Source organism: Amblyomma americanum, chromosome 1, assembly GCF_052857255.1.
Source record: "Amblyomma americanum isolate KBUSLIRL-KWMA chromosome 1, ASM5285725v1, whole genome shotgun sequence".
NCBI lineage: Eukaryota > Metazoa > Arthropoda > Arachnida > Ixodida > Ixodidae > Amblyomma > Amblyomma americanum.
The window spans coordinates 521171292-521186097 of NC_135497.1; the positions used below are offsets into that span (position 1 = coordinate 521171292).

At 52.1% G+C, this 14806-nt stretch overlaps 1 pseudogene; it reads right to left on the reverse strand.

Annotated features, from left to right (window-relative positions):
• Positions 1–234: 234 nt before the first annotated feature.
• LOC144128696 (uncharacterized) lies at positions 235–11420 on the reverse strand (annotated as a pseudogene).
• Between the last annotated feature and the right edge of the window lie 3386 nt (positions 11421–14806).

A 14806-nucleotide genomic window follows, 5' to 3' on the forward strand; every position in this document is an offset into this window, starting at 1 on the left:
ACGACGGCCGTGTAAATAGGGGCGAAATTTGGTCACTGCCCACAGAGTTGCCAGGCATTCTTTTTCAGTAGTATAGTTCGCCTCCGAGCGTGACAATTTGCCACTAGCGCATGTGATGACACGTCCGATACCATCCTGTCACTGCACAATGACCGCACCGAGGCCGATGTTACTGGCGTCGGTGTGAAGTTGAGTGTCGGATGACTGATCGCAGTGGCCAAGGATGGGAGCACTCTAGAGACGAGTGCGCAGGTCTTCGAAGGCCGGTTGTTGCTCCTGGCGCCAGAGGAACGGTCCGGCATCTTTCGTGAGGCGAATGAGGGGCTTGGCGGTCTGGGAGAAGTTCGGCACAAAACGCCGAAAATAGGCGAAGAGACCCAGAAAGCCGCGCGCACTGCGCTTATCGGTTAGCACAAAAAAAGAAGTGACGGCGGTTGTCTTTTTGGGGTCAGGGCGGAGTCCCCTATCGCTCATAATGTGGCCGAGAAGCTTCAACTCCTGGAAAGCGAAGTGACACTTTTCGGGCTTGAGGGAAAGACCGGCCGAACGAATTGCTGCGAACTCAGCGCGCAGGCGCCTCAGGTGCTCTTCGAACGCGGCGGAGAAGATGACTACGTCTTCTAGGTACACTAGGGAGGACTGCCATTTTAGATCGGCAAGCAGGGTGTCCATCATCCGCAGAAAGGTAGCAGGAGCCGAGTACAGGCCGAAAGGAAGCACCTGGAATTCGTACAGACCATCCCGTGTAATAAAGGCGGTCTCTTCCCGGTCGCGTTCGTCCACCTCGATTTGCCAATAGCCACTGCGTAAATCTACTGACGAGAATTACGTGGCGTGGCGTAGCCGGTCCAGGGAGTCATCAATGCGTGGCAGAGGATAAACGTGTTTTTTGGTGACTTTATTTAGACGTTTGTAATCAACACAGAACCGTAGGGTTCCGCTTTTCTTCGCCACTAGAACAACAGGCGATGCCCACGGGCTCGTCGACGGTGGTATCAAGTCGTCTTGAAGCATTTCTTGAATTTGTCAGCGAATAGCATTCCGTTCTATCGAAGAGATCCGATAAGGCATAACGGTCGCTGGTTTGCGTAAACTATAATGCGGTGCTTTATGAGCGGAGTCTGCCCAAACTTGGAGGTCGAGGCAAAACAGTCGTGGAAAGATTCGATAATGCTCTCGTGGCAGCGTTTCTGATTAGCTGGGAGGTTCGGGTTCACGTCGGTATTTATGGGAGCGGCCGGTGCCTCCACTGACGCCGGGATTTCGGACAGCGAGTGCTGTCCCGTGAATTCGCTAAGTTCTTCGAAATACCCTATAGCTGTTTTGCCAGGCAAACACTGGGGTAAAGAACCAAAATTGGTCACTAAAAGTTCGGTTCGCACACTGTTAAATTCAATAATTCCGCGAGCTACACAGACTTGCCAACACAGGAGCAGTGAGATGTTGGTTTCAAAGATCCACGCGTGTTGGTGCTGTTATTACACTCGACGGTGACAAACATGCTTGCTCTGCACGGGATCAATATGGGGTCGTCACAGACCATAACTAAGCCCTGCTTAGCTCGGTATTGTCGTCAAAAGGGCCTTGGGTATAAAACGGCACTATTAGCTCCTGGAGGTTGATAACGGCACCGTACTCTTGCATGAAATCCAAACCGAGTATGAGGTCTTTGAAGCACTCGGGTAACACAGCAAAGCAGCCAGAGAAAGTAACACCGCGGATCTGGATTCGCGAAGTGCAGACACCGATCGGAGTTACCACGTGGTCATCAGCTGTCCGGATCTGTGGCCCAGACCAAGGGATGAGAACCTTCCTCAAGACCGTGGCTGTCTGCTGAATACAATGCAAAAAAGACGAACTGCGCAACAAGAACACGGACGAAAGGGAGGCAGACACACACTAACTGCGTTAGTGTGTGTCTGCCTCCCTTTCGTCCGTGTTCTTGTTGCGCAGTTCGTCTTTTTTGCATTATGATCAACCAACTAGCCCGACAAGTCCTGTTGCTGAATACAGAAAAATCGGCGTCGGTATCCACGAGTGCGATAACGTCGTGTTTGTCGGCGGATACCGGTATTTCGGCGTAGACCAGTCGGTCGCAGCGCGTCGTCAAGGTCGTCGGTTCGGGTCGTCGTCGGTCGTGGCATCACGGCGATCCGTCGGGTGGAGGATCTTGACTCGGTCCTGTAGCGGCAGCCCTACCCCCGGAGGACGCCGTCTTCAGTTTTCCCGACGTGGGGACGCGGCTCTGAACTGGCCAGAGGATGACGGGTGGCCGGGCGAAAAGAACCGCCTTGGGGATGGCAATCGGGACTGGGGGGTCACTGCGAGGTCGAAGATTCCACGCTATCAGCCAAGTATTGTTTGATATATCGTGGTCTTTCACCGTAGCGTGGTCGAGGTGCGTCAGGTGAAAACCCCTTTAAACCCATTCTGCGGTAGGGGCAGTGGCGGAGGATGTGGCCGGGCTCCTTGCAGTAGTAACAGAGCGGCCGATTGTTTGGCGTACGCCAAACGTGCGCTTTGCTCACTGATAGGCAGAACTCCTGCGGCACGGAGAGTACAGTTACGACTGGCTCCTGCAGGTATGGCTCGAGCGACGGGGGAAAAGGCTCGCATCACTGCCCCGGGACTTTGTAGCGCCTTTCTGTACATCATAACGGAGGGCGCCGGGTGTGGAGCTGGAGGTGGCTGCGCAACTCGTCGGATTTCTTCCGCACCACGTCCGTTACGGCAGCGAAGCTGACCTATGGAGCTTCAAAGCGAAGTTTTGCCAGTTCCTCGCTCACAAGGCTTCTTACAAGTTTCCGAAGATCCTTGGCGGGCAGCGACATAGGTGTGTAGTGGGAAGCGGCTGCTACAGTAGCCTGACGTCCGTAGTGGGCGCCCCGTTCCTGCAGAGAGCGCTCGATACCCATTGCCTCTTAGGTGAAGTCGGACACATTTCGTGGCGGGTCGCGAACCAGTCCGGGAAATAGCTGCTCTTTTACGCCGCGCACTAAGTGGCGTACTTTTTGGGCTTCGGGCAGAGCAGGGTCGGCCAGATTGAACAGTCGCGTCATGTCCTCTATGAACATCGCGACGCTCTCATTCGGCTGCTGTGATCTTGAGCGCAGGGCGATTTCAGCCTTCTCTTTTCTTTCGCAGCTAGAAAATGTAGAATTAATAGAGGATCAACGCACCAACCAATTAGTCCGCCTGAGTCGCATGGAAACTTGACTATGCCTACTGTGACAGGTCCGTCTCAATCCACCCATTCCAACACCAACAATTCTACACCTTACATGATTTCTCTACGCACGCAGAATCACATATATCAGAAGCCCTTACCGCGCAATATGAGCTCTAGCCTACATCAAGGTAGGCAGCAGGCTCTAGCGAGATGTTACACCAAAACATACAGCAACCGCTCCGATGTCGTTTATATCGACGTGGCAGAAAATTCTAAGGTAGGATTCTTCACGGCAGTCGCAGCGTATGAAGACTTCTCTGGGGGGGGGGCGCCGCCACTATCTGTACTAATTCTCCTGCAGGGGCAGAAAGAGCCGCAATCGCACTTGCGCTGGCCCACACCATCATTGACAAAAACATAACCGAAATTTGCACAGATTCCCTGGCCGCATTCAGCCAATACCTAAAGGGCGTGACGAGGCAGGCCAGACACCATGCTCTCGCCACAGCCACATCTCTCGACCGGACGGTTACTCTGTCGTGGATCCCTGGGCATGCCTCTGTTCCCGGTAATGAGCGCGATCATGCGTTGGCCCGAGAACTTTCCTCGGGACCTCGGACGATCAGGCACCCGACCCTGCACAAGAAGCTTCATTAGTCTTTTATACATATCATCAAATCACCGCATTCTGCAAAATCAGCCGCATGACATTACCATCACCCCACAGTGCTTTGTCGCCCTTATCCAGCGCCACATGGCGACAATTACATGCGGGCTGCTTTGATTGACCCTACCGTCTCCCCTGCTTTCACGCCACCTTTCCTCTTCATTGTAACACCTGTGGCGTGCCCAGATCTTCAATTTTCCACTACCTTTGGGAATATCCTTCCCCACAGGCAGTACCTCCCATCCTCAATCCCACTCATTCTTCCTGGAAGGCAGCTTTACGGACCGCTCCGCCCGCCAGAAATAGCTGGTGAATCGGGCCTTATGTGAGGCACAAGCCAGTGGACTCCTGGAGTATTAGGAGAGCACCCTGAACGACTTTTTTCCTTTTTTTTCTAATGAAAGTGGTTTCCATCCATCCACACGACGCCCAAATACGAGGAATGGCCACTGTAAGTGGCAACGCACTATATCTGCAATATAATGTTAGTCATAAGTCAAAGAAATCCCGCAAGGTGGAGTAGATTGGTAACAAGAAATTAATTACTCATTATCATCTCCAACAGCCGAAATACACGGCTACACAGACTGTTCAGTTCAAGAGGAGGAGGAGGAATTAGTGCAAGTGGTATATTTAAAAATTATAAAAAAAGAAGCAGACAATTTTTCGCTAGTCCCGTCAGTTGCCATCAATGCTGAGGAGGAGGAGGAAATAATTATATTTTCCGGCACAACTGGTATTCCTCCAACTCCCTGGGCAATAGGCCGGCGAGGTAGAAGGCATCGCTTTAGATGCAGGCTGGGAGGTCTTGTGCCCCGGCGGCCAATGCAGCCAGTCAGACGAGGCGGAGCTGCAGGTCAGGGTGCAAACCAAGCAGCAGGTTCTCCCAGGATTCTTTAGAATTGATATTCAGCGCTCTCAAGTACAATTAGGGCATTCCCAGAATATATCCTCGAGGGACCCTCTTAACCCGCAGTTTGTACACTCCTCTGATCTTACCACCGAGAAAATATGGTTCGCCAGTATCGGGAATGGGTAAGAGTACGTTTCGAGTCATCTCGACGCGACTGCCTGCGTGTTATTTAAAGACGGGTCTGGTGGGGGCACCAGCCTTCCTTTTGATCGGCAATGGTGAGTAATTTTCGCATATTTTGCCATGAGTTGACCGCTCTTGCCCGAGGGAGTCCTCACTAGCCCTGTGGTATGAACCTCAGGCTAGCTCGTGCGCCACCTCGTTGCTGGAGACGGCGCCACGTGCCGTTGTCCAGTTCATCATAATTCTCGTCGCAATTTGTCGCTGGCTGCGAAGCTTCGCTACTGCTTACTATATTCTGCCTACACTAAAATTTTGAATGGCAGTTTAACTGTCGCTTGAAAATTGAAAATTGGTTTTAGGAAAAAGAAAAGTCGCAGTATCTGTCTCCCATATGGGCGGACACCTGAACCGCGTTGTATGAGAAGAGATAATTGAGGTAGTGAAAGAAGGAAGAAAAGAAGAGGTGCCGTACAGGAGCGCTCTGGAATAATTTCTATAAATTGGGAATCTTTAACATTCACTGACAAAGCACAACCCACGGGCGCCTAAACGTTTCGCCTTCATCAAAACCAAGGCGCTGTGGTTGGTTTTGGAAAAGACCGCGGCGACTTCGTTTTGATGGCGCTATATGAAAAATTTTCCTTCCACTCTGACGCAACGCAATGAACGCTTCGGCCTATTCCTGCAGCGCCGCGTGTCTGCCGCAACTTTGTCAGCGGTAATGCATGCCGCCCACATCTCTCCCTCACCACGGCCACCTACCTCAAAGCGAGGTTGAGGCATCCACTGACCCTGGGAGCCAGTTATCCGCTCTTCCTTTCCTCAAAATCATTATAGAACGTTGTCAACGCCATCGCCAATGAACGCAATATACGCATACGGCCCGTACATTCAGTGCCGCGTTTCTGCCACAAAGTTGTCAATGCTAACGCATGCAGCGCATATGTGTCACTACTACCCCGCCTCGTAGCTTAAAGCACAACTAAGCTGCCCACTTTCCCAGGAGGTGCTGCCCTGTTTTGGTACACGTAATTCTCGAAAATTTCCATATCCAACCGGTAGAAGAGGTATGTGATTATAATATTCGTTTCTTGGGAAAGGAAATGGCGCAGTATCTGTCTCATATATCGTTGGATATCTCAACCGCGCCCTAAGGGAAGGAATAAAGGAGGAAGAGAAAGAAGAATGCAAGAGTGAGGTGCCGTAATAGAGGGCTTAGGAATTATTTCGACCACCCTGTGATCTTTAACCTGCCCCCGGTTACCTACGTTCGAACCCGACGGCGGCGGCTTCGTTTTTATGGTGGTGGTATTAGTGGTTGTTTATTAAAATAATAGTAAAAAGCAAGGAAAAGATTTTTGCTAGACCCGGCATCTGCCATCACTACTGAAGAACCTGAGCGGGGGCAGCGGAAAGAAAGGGTAGCAGGCAGAATGGAGAAATGAAATGAAAGAGGTGAGGGGTCAGGAAGAGATGACAGGGGAGAACTAATATGTACAAACTATTTACACAATAAGAAATGTGTCCAGGTTGTGCGCGTGATTAGTTCATTTTAGAGGAATTAATAACACACGCGCACAGCACTGTGTGGGCTACAACTGGAGTGGGGCGTCCAGTTTTTAATCGTTCAAGGTAAAACTCGCGGGGCGTTCGGTCACTGCGTGTAACTACCTGACGGAGAAAAGACGGGACGTCAAGCCCGTGTGTTCGAGGAATGCACAGAGGCTCACCAATGTTCGTTAACAAGTGCGCGCAGTGCCCTGCGGCCACAATAGCTTCTCCATGGAGTCTGGTAGTATGCCCTGCGCCCTATAGGTCACGAGCATCGGCTAACGCGGCACAGTGAAGGAGCAGGTGTTCTAGTGTTTCCACTGAACCGCATCCGTCCCACACATCACTCGTCGCGATTCTGTGACGCACCCGTAGTTCCCCGGGCCACACGCAGCCAAAGCGCGCGCTGAGAATCATTGCACGTTGTGACCGTGTAAGTCCGCGACAGCCGGTGATACTGTCGATGCGCTCACCTCCTGCGATGCGTGGGTCGGAGTGCTGCTTTCGGAGATGTTCGTGAATGGCCTCACGCACGTCCTCCAGCGCAAGGGGCGGATCGTTGCTAGGTAGTTGGTGGTGTTGGGGATGAGGGTTCCTTTAGTGAGCTGGCTCTTTCAGCGCCGCAGGTCCCTTCTCCGAATGACGTTGTCGGACTTGGTTATAAAGGAAACTGTACAAGGGGTTTATTTTACATTATTTAAAAGATTTTGGAACCCATTGGAGGATGATGGGGGAAGGCCGGAGGATCTGAGAAGATCTGCGGATGATCGAGGATTCCTTCCTCACGGCACTCGCCGTCTGGTTTAAAAAGGTTCGGCTAACTAGGATTCCCCAGGTTCGAGGAGGTCTTCGCAGGTTGGGCGTGGCCTAACTTGCGTTGTCGTACACACACACACACACACACACACACACACACACACACACACACACACACACACACACACACACACACACACACACACACACACACACACACACACACACACACACACACACACACACACACACACACACACACACACACACACACACACACACCACTTCACACAGGGACACGCCCTCGTCACAAGCCTCGCCGGAGAGAGAGGGTGCCGCTGGAAAATCGCTCCCACCAGAGAGAGCGTTGTCTTCGCGTCCGAACGACAGTTCTCACGCTGTCAAGCCGAACACGTCTTCCGGGAAGTCCGAATGGGCGAGTCGCCGGCGAGCAGGCACAGATGAAGGGGTGAACCACCCCTACTTGGTTCTGGCGGCCGCTAACTGCCTCCGTGCCGCACGGTCGATCTTCCGGGAACAATGTTGTTTACAAACGGCAGCAAAATCCTCCGTCTCGAATCCAATAAACCAGGAGACGACCCCCCGTGGGAACCAAGATGCCTATCGCTGTGTAGTGTCCAGAAACCTTGCAGCTCCTCCGCGGCCCGAAAAATCTCGAATGTCCAGCGTTGACGACCGCTGGGCAGGAAGAGATGAGATGGCGTTCGTGTTGGTCCCCTGGATTGCAATATCATTGCCCCCAAGGCGGAACACAAAGCACCACCAAGAGAGGAAAGTGCAGGTGGGGCGTTCCAAACATCAAAGCACTTCCCCACCTGCAAGCGCACGGAATTCGCCAAAGAATCACCAGGCTTCTTCCATTGACAACAATACAATTAAAAAAAATTGCGTTTAAATTTGGGGTAATTTTTTGCCGACTGAGCGCGAATTATCCCCTTTTGAAACTGCCACAGCCGGACTACTCGGAACAAAGTAAAAAACACTCACACAGGAGGAGATTCATCTTAGTTCTCCCGCTTACATCAGTCTGCTCAAGCCATCAGCATTTCCGTGCAGTTTCCCCTTCTTATAACGCACCGAGAAATTGTACTTTTGGAGAGCCAGACTCCATCTGAGCAAGCGACCATTTTGGGGGGAAATCTGTCGCTGCCACGTTAAAGGACAATGGTCAGTCTCAAATACAAACTTTGCTCCATACAGGTAACACGACAACTTCTTCGCTGCCCAAACTAAACACGCGCACTATTTTCGGAAGCACTGTATGCTTCCTCTCTACTGGTCAGTTTGCGGCTGATGTACAGAACTGGGTGTTCTTCATGGTCATAGCCAACTTGGCCTAAGACAGCACCCAGACCTTTATCACTGGCATTACACTGGACTATGAACTCTTTCCCATAGTCAGGGGTCCTGAGCAAATGTCGGGACATGAGTGCTTCCTTCAGGCTTTTGAAGGCGTGTTTTTTGGTTATCCCAACTTACGTTAGTAGGTGGTCCCTTTCGCAAGGCATCAGTTATGGGACTAACCCGCTGGGAGTAGTTAGGAATATATCGCTTGTAGTACCCAACTAATCCCAAAAAGGAGCGAATGTACGTTTTTTCCGTGTTGCGGAAATGCTGCGATCGGGGCAATCTTTAACTCGGATGGGCACCTAGTTCCCTGGCATACAAAGTGGCCCATGTACTTCACCTGCGCGCAACCAAATCTACACTTTTCTGCCTTCAGTGTCAGTCCAGCCTGTCGTAAACTGGAAAACACGGTCCTTAGGTGTTCTAGATGCTTTTTCCAGGTTTCCGAAAAATAGCCACATCGTCTAAATAGGGGAGTGCAAAGCACTGCATGTACTTCAGTACGATGTCCGTGAGTTTAGAGAAGCTGTAGGGGGCATTCTTCAACCCAAAACTAAGCATTAAGGGTCGAAAGGTGCCCGCTGTGGAGATGAAAGCGGCATGCCTGCTCGCGCTTTCTGAGAGGGGAACTTGCCAATATACCCGTAACAGATCAAGGGTGGAAATGAATTTCGCGCCGCTCACCCTGTCTATCCTTTCCTCTATAAGGGGAATCGGGTATAGCTGATCCCTGGTAATTGCATTCAGCCTTCTATAATCCACGTAGAGACGAGGATCTTTCCCTGGGGCCTCAACAAAAATTAGCAGTGAGGTATAGTCACTTTCCGCTGGCTCTACAACCCCTAACTGCAACATGCGCTGAGTTTTCACGTCCATCATTTCGTTTTGCCGCGGTGATAACCTATAGGGTTTCGACCGTACCGGCTCATCAGAGGTGAGCTCGATTTCGTGTGTCAGGAGGTGTGTCTTTCCCGGGCGACTGCTAAATAGGTGAGCGAATTCGCTCAACAACTGCTTTAGCGTGTCGACCTGGGTCCCGCTTAGGACCCGCACCTCCCTTCCAACCCTGACTCTCGCTGTCCAGCTCTTCTGGTTCATTTAGAGTCAGATTGACGATCCTGCTGCGTTCCACGAACGGCTTCATCAGATTGAAATGATAGATTCTCACCTGCTTTCCCCTGCCTGGAACCCTTAGCGCGTAATTCATCTCCGATAGTTTTTGCAACACTTCTACTGGACCATCCCAGTGAACTTCCAACTCGTTTTTTCTCGACGGCCGGAGGATCATCACGCGATTGCCCGCGGTGAAACCTCGAAGGCGCACGTTTTTGTCATAATAGACCTTGGCGGCCTCCAGGGCAGCTTTCATATTTCGATTTACTAATTCTCTCGTGTTGTTAAGGCGGTCCAGTAGCCGAAGCATGTACTCAACCACTGTCTGGTTCTCTCCTGTCCCTTCCCACATTTCTCTCAGCATTCGGAGGGGAGAGCGGAGGGCTCTTCCGTACGCGAGTTCTGCTGGCGTAAACCCCGTAGATTCGTGGGGGACTGTTCGTAAGGCAAAAAGTGTGGCCGGCAGACAATCCTCCCCGTCTGCTTTATGCTCATAACAGAGAGCGCGTAGCACACGCTTCAGCACCAAATGCCATTTCTCTACACTGTTGGACTGCGGATGGTACACCGAGCTGTGTAACAGTCTTAGTCCGCATCTTTCTAGGAATGTGGTCGTCAAGGCGCTTGTAAAGACTGTCGCCTGATCGGCTTGGATTTCGGCCGGAAATCCTATTCTCGCGAACACTGACAAAAGGGCGTCAACAATTTCTGTGGAGCTCAAGTCCTTCAACGGAATTGCTTCGGGAAATTTTGTGGCGGGACATAGCATAGTAAGCAAGTACTTATAGCCTGATTTCGTTTTAGGCAAAAGGGCCTACTGTGTCAATTACAAGCCGGCGGATGGGTTCCGAGATCAATGGAACAATTTTCAGTGGAGCCTTCCATGCCTCTCCCGGCTTGCCCACGCGTTGGCACGCATCGCATGATTTTACGTAGCGTTCTGCATCTTTGAAACAACCCGGCCAATAATATTCCATTAATAGCCGCTCCTTTGTTTTATTGATTCCCAGATGTCCTGCCCAGCCATTTCCGTGGCAGAGACTCAGAATGTCCGCTCTGTATTTTTCGGGCACGACCAGCTGATCATATGTTTTGCCTTTTCTGTCCTGGTAGTGTCGATATAGTAAGCCTCCCTTCTCATGCATCGTTATGATGCGTCTCGCGATGCCCTCTTTAGCTGTAAGGTGCAGTCTTTCCAAAGTGGGATCATGCTTCTGTTATTTTATTAGGGACTCCCTGTTCACCTGCAGAAGGCGATCAAAACTACGCGATGTTGGAGATAAAACGGATCCGTCCGCGTTTTCTGCCTCCTCTACAGACTTATTGGTTGAAGTCCTTGGTCGCTCATCTGCTCAGTCAGCTGTCTGGCTTTCATTCCTCGTTAGTTCCCTTCCCTCCTCATTTGTTTGCAACGATATGCTTGCTGGTGCGTCTCTGGCTGCCTGAGGTCCGGGAATCTGACTTAGCTGAGATGCGAGCTGAGGAGTTTTCGACCTTTTCAAAGCTTGTATCACCCCGCTTCCAAACTTCTGGCCTCTCTCGCGTAGCATTTGGTCTGATCTATTCGAGAAGAGGAAAGGATATTGAAGTGGCACGGCCTTCGAAACTGAGGCCTCAATGATAAGCTCTCCAAACGGTCCAAAACTTCTCACTCTAGCTATGGGAAGGCATACACTGTGTTCTTCTACTGCCTGTTTTATCCACGTGACTTCTCCCGTAAAATCGTCCACTGAAACGTAAGACGGGTGGACAACGTCCATCGTCGCGGCGCTATCACGAAGCAACCTGCACGGTTTCCCGTTAACGTGCAGCTCGTGCAGGTATGGCTTAAGGAGCTCTAGATTCTCGGTGTTATTCTTGACGCACGAGAACACCAAACGTTGCTTTTTACACTTGGGTGCAAAGTGCCCGACACCATTGCAGTTGTAGCAACGAAATGGCCTACTAGCCTCAAACTCTTTTTTCGCAGCTTTGTCTGCTTCCTGTCTCTTCGCCTGTTCTTCACGTTTTTCTGGCGCTACCTTCGTTGCCTCCGATTGCTCCGAACTTCTAGCACTTCCCGTCTTTCTGCTAGGCCATTTATCTCGCATCGCGTTTCGAGCGTGTGACGCACCCTCTTCAGTGTTCAACCTTCAGCTCGAAAAGTACTCCTCCGCTAGCTCAGCGGCCCTTTCAACTGTGTAGACTTTTTCCCTGTTTTGAACCCACGTTTCACCACTTGGGGAATGCTTCGGTAAAATTTCTCAAGGCAAAAAAACTCGTTGATTTTGTCTCGGCTTTCATAAACCTCTGCTCCTTTTAGCCACTCTAGAAGATTCGTGTTTATGCCATACGCGAAATCCGGATAGCCCTCGCTATCGTTTTTCATTGTGTTCCTGAAGCGCTGCCGGAAAGCTTCGGCTGACAGCCGGTACTTTTGTAGCAGGCTGGCTTTGACTTTTTCGTAGTCAGCTGCGTCTTGTGTGCTAAGTCTCGCTATGACTTCAGCTATTTCACATGGCAAGAGTGTCAGAAGCCGTTGCGGCCATGTATTGCGAGCAAAGGTCTTCCTTTCGCAAATTCTCTCAAAGTTTCCCAGGTACAATCCTATGTCCCTTCCACTTTCATAGGGCTGCATGAATCTGTTCATTCTCTATGATTGTACATCGCTTGCTCTTTCAGGAGACCCGGTTCTAGTACTCTCGCCTTTTTTTCGATTTTCGCTTTCAAGCTGCAATCGCTTTAGATTTCTTTCCTCTTTTTCAGCTTCCCACTTTTGCCATTCTTTCTCTTTTTTCATTCCGCTTCCCTTTTTCTTTTTTCTTCCTGTACCAAATTCCACGTATCTACAAGCTGATCGTCATCTACGTGTTGTTCAATTGTCTTGCATATTTCGAGTTTTGTAGTTTTTCCCTGTACTACTATTGACAGTTCCTCGCATAACAACAGCAAGTCCGACATTGACAATTTCATAAGATCCATGACAACGCTTTCACCGCTTTGGCAATGCTATCTTCAAAATGTCGTCAGATAACCCTTTCTCAATTGACATACACTTCCCAGTGATTCTAGATTATTCTCTCACAATGTGAAGCCTGGCGAATCCTATAGAAAAATGCCGAAACGCTTACCGGTTGAGAAAGTACGATGTCGCACGGTCCATCCCAGCTGCTGCCAACCAGTTGTTGGAGGTGAGGGGTCATGCGTGAGCTGACTCTTTAAGCGCCGCAGGTCTCTTCTCCGAATGACGTTGTCGGACTTGGTTATGAAGGAAACTGTACAGGTGGTTTATTTTGCATTATTTACAATATTTTTGAACTCATTGGAGGGTGATGGGGGAAGGTCGGAGGATCTGAGAAGATCTGAGGATGATCGAGGGTTCCTTCCTCACGGCACTCGTCGTCCGGTTTAAAAAGGGTCCGGTCCTTAGGATTCCCCAGGTTCGAGGAGGTCTTCGCCAGGTTGGGCGTGGCCTAACTTGCGTTGTCGCACACACACACACCACTTCACATAGGGACACGCCCCCGTCACAAGCCTTGCCGGAGAGAGAGGGTGCCGCTGGACAATAACCCACACCAGAGAGAGCGTTGTCTTCGCGTCCGAACGACGGTTCTCACGCTGTCAAGCCGAACACGTCTTCCGGGAAGTCCGAATGGGCGAGGCGCCGGCGAGCAGGCACAGATGAAGGCGTCAACCACCCATGCATGGTTCTGGCGGTCGCTAACTGCCTCCGTGCCGCACGGTCGATCTTCCGGGAACAATGTTGTTTACAAATGGCAATAGAATCCTCCGTCTCGAATCCAATAAACCAGGCGAGGACCGGCCATGGGAACCAAGATGCCTATCGCTGTGCAGTGACCCCGGTTGCTGCGTCCGTGCCGAATACGCAGCTGAATCAGGCCACCGGCTGTCGCCAGAAACCTTACAGTGTGCAGCGGTCGCGAGGTCGTCAGCTTCTTCGTTGCCGGCGATGCCGCAGTGACCGAGCACCCACTGTGCACGCACGGCACATCATCTCTGCGCGAGGCGCTCGATGCGCGAGCGAATTTCCCGCACTAGTGGAGTACCGCGGCCGATAGAATGCAGGCGGCTGAGGGCGGCTCGGAATCGCACAGCAGAGCACTCCTGGGCGACGGAGGGCCGAGGGTGAGCAGCAGGTCCAGCCCGAGCCAGACCCCATCAACTCCGCCGTGGTGGAGGAGCCCAGGAAGATTGCATGTTGCTGGCTGTGCAGTCGCAGGGCGGGGATGGTAGCCGCCGCAGCAAGGGAGCAGCTGTCGCGGGCCACCGAGCCGTCGGTGTACACGAGGAGATTGTTCTCGAGCTCCTCGTGTATGACGGCGCTGGCCAGCTGCTGCACAGCACAGAGGGGTGTGCTCCGCTTTCCCGCAAAGCCGACGATATCTTGCTGTACCTCCGAGGCAGCAGGCAAGGTCGAGCAGGACCCGTAGGGGGTGGGCCTTGTGTGAATTGCTCACACTCGAGCAGCACCGCGCCCATTCGTGACCGCGGGTGCGATCGCATACGCTGCAGCAGCGAGCCGCCGTCCGGTGCCCGGTGAAGCCGGTGGATGTGATTCAGTGCCCTGCGCGCTGCTTGGAGCTCAAATGGCCACGCTCCTGCCACTGCCAATGTTGTGGCGCACTGCGAGTTTTTTGGCAGGCCTAGGCACACGCGCAGGGACTTGCGGTGCTGGAGCTCGAGTTTCTTCCGGCGCGGCTTGCGCGCCGTGACGAGCGGCAGCGCATAGAGCACCGCCTCCAAAGCTGCGGCATTGCGGCTTGCTGGGAGCTGCCCTGGCCTCTAGCGGTGAGCTTGTGCACGGCGGCGCGGAAGGTAAGGCGCCAGTCGATGTCTAGACCAAGGTACCGCACAGATTTACGCCAAGAAATCGGAATCCCGTTCAGTGACAGTTGCGCAAGGTGCGCGCGCGAGCGCGAAACTGAGGCCATGGCCACCGATTTGCCCTCCCTCAGCGACAGACCAAGGCCGCGCAAGCTGGCATCGATTGCGGTCAGGACTCCCTGAAGGCACCCCCGCACGCGGAACGCCTCGCCCGGTGGTCCCCGGCACAGCAGAGCTATGTCGTCTGCATATATGAACGAAAAAGAGAAAACTGAAAATTGAAGTTGGATTTTGAGGAAAGGCGCGGCGCTGCGCCGCGGCT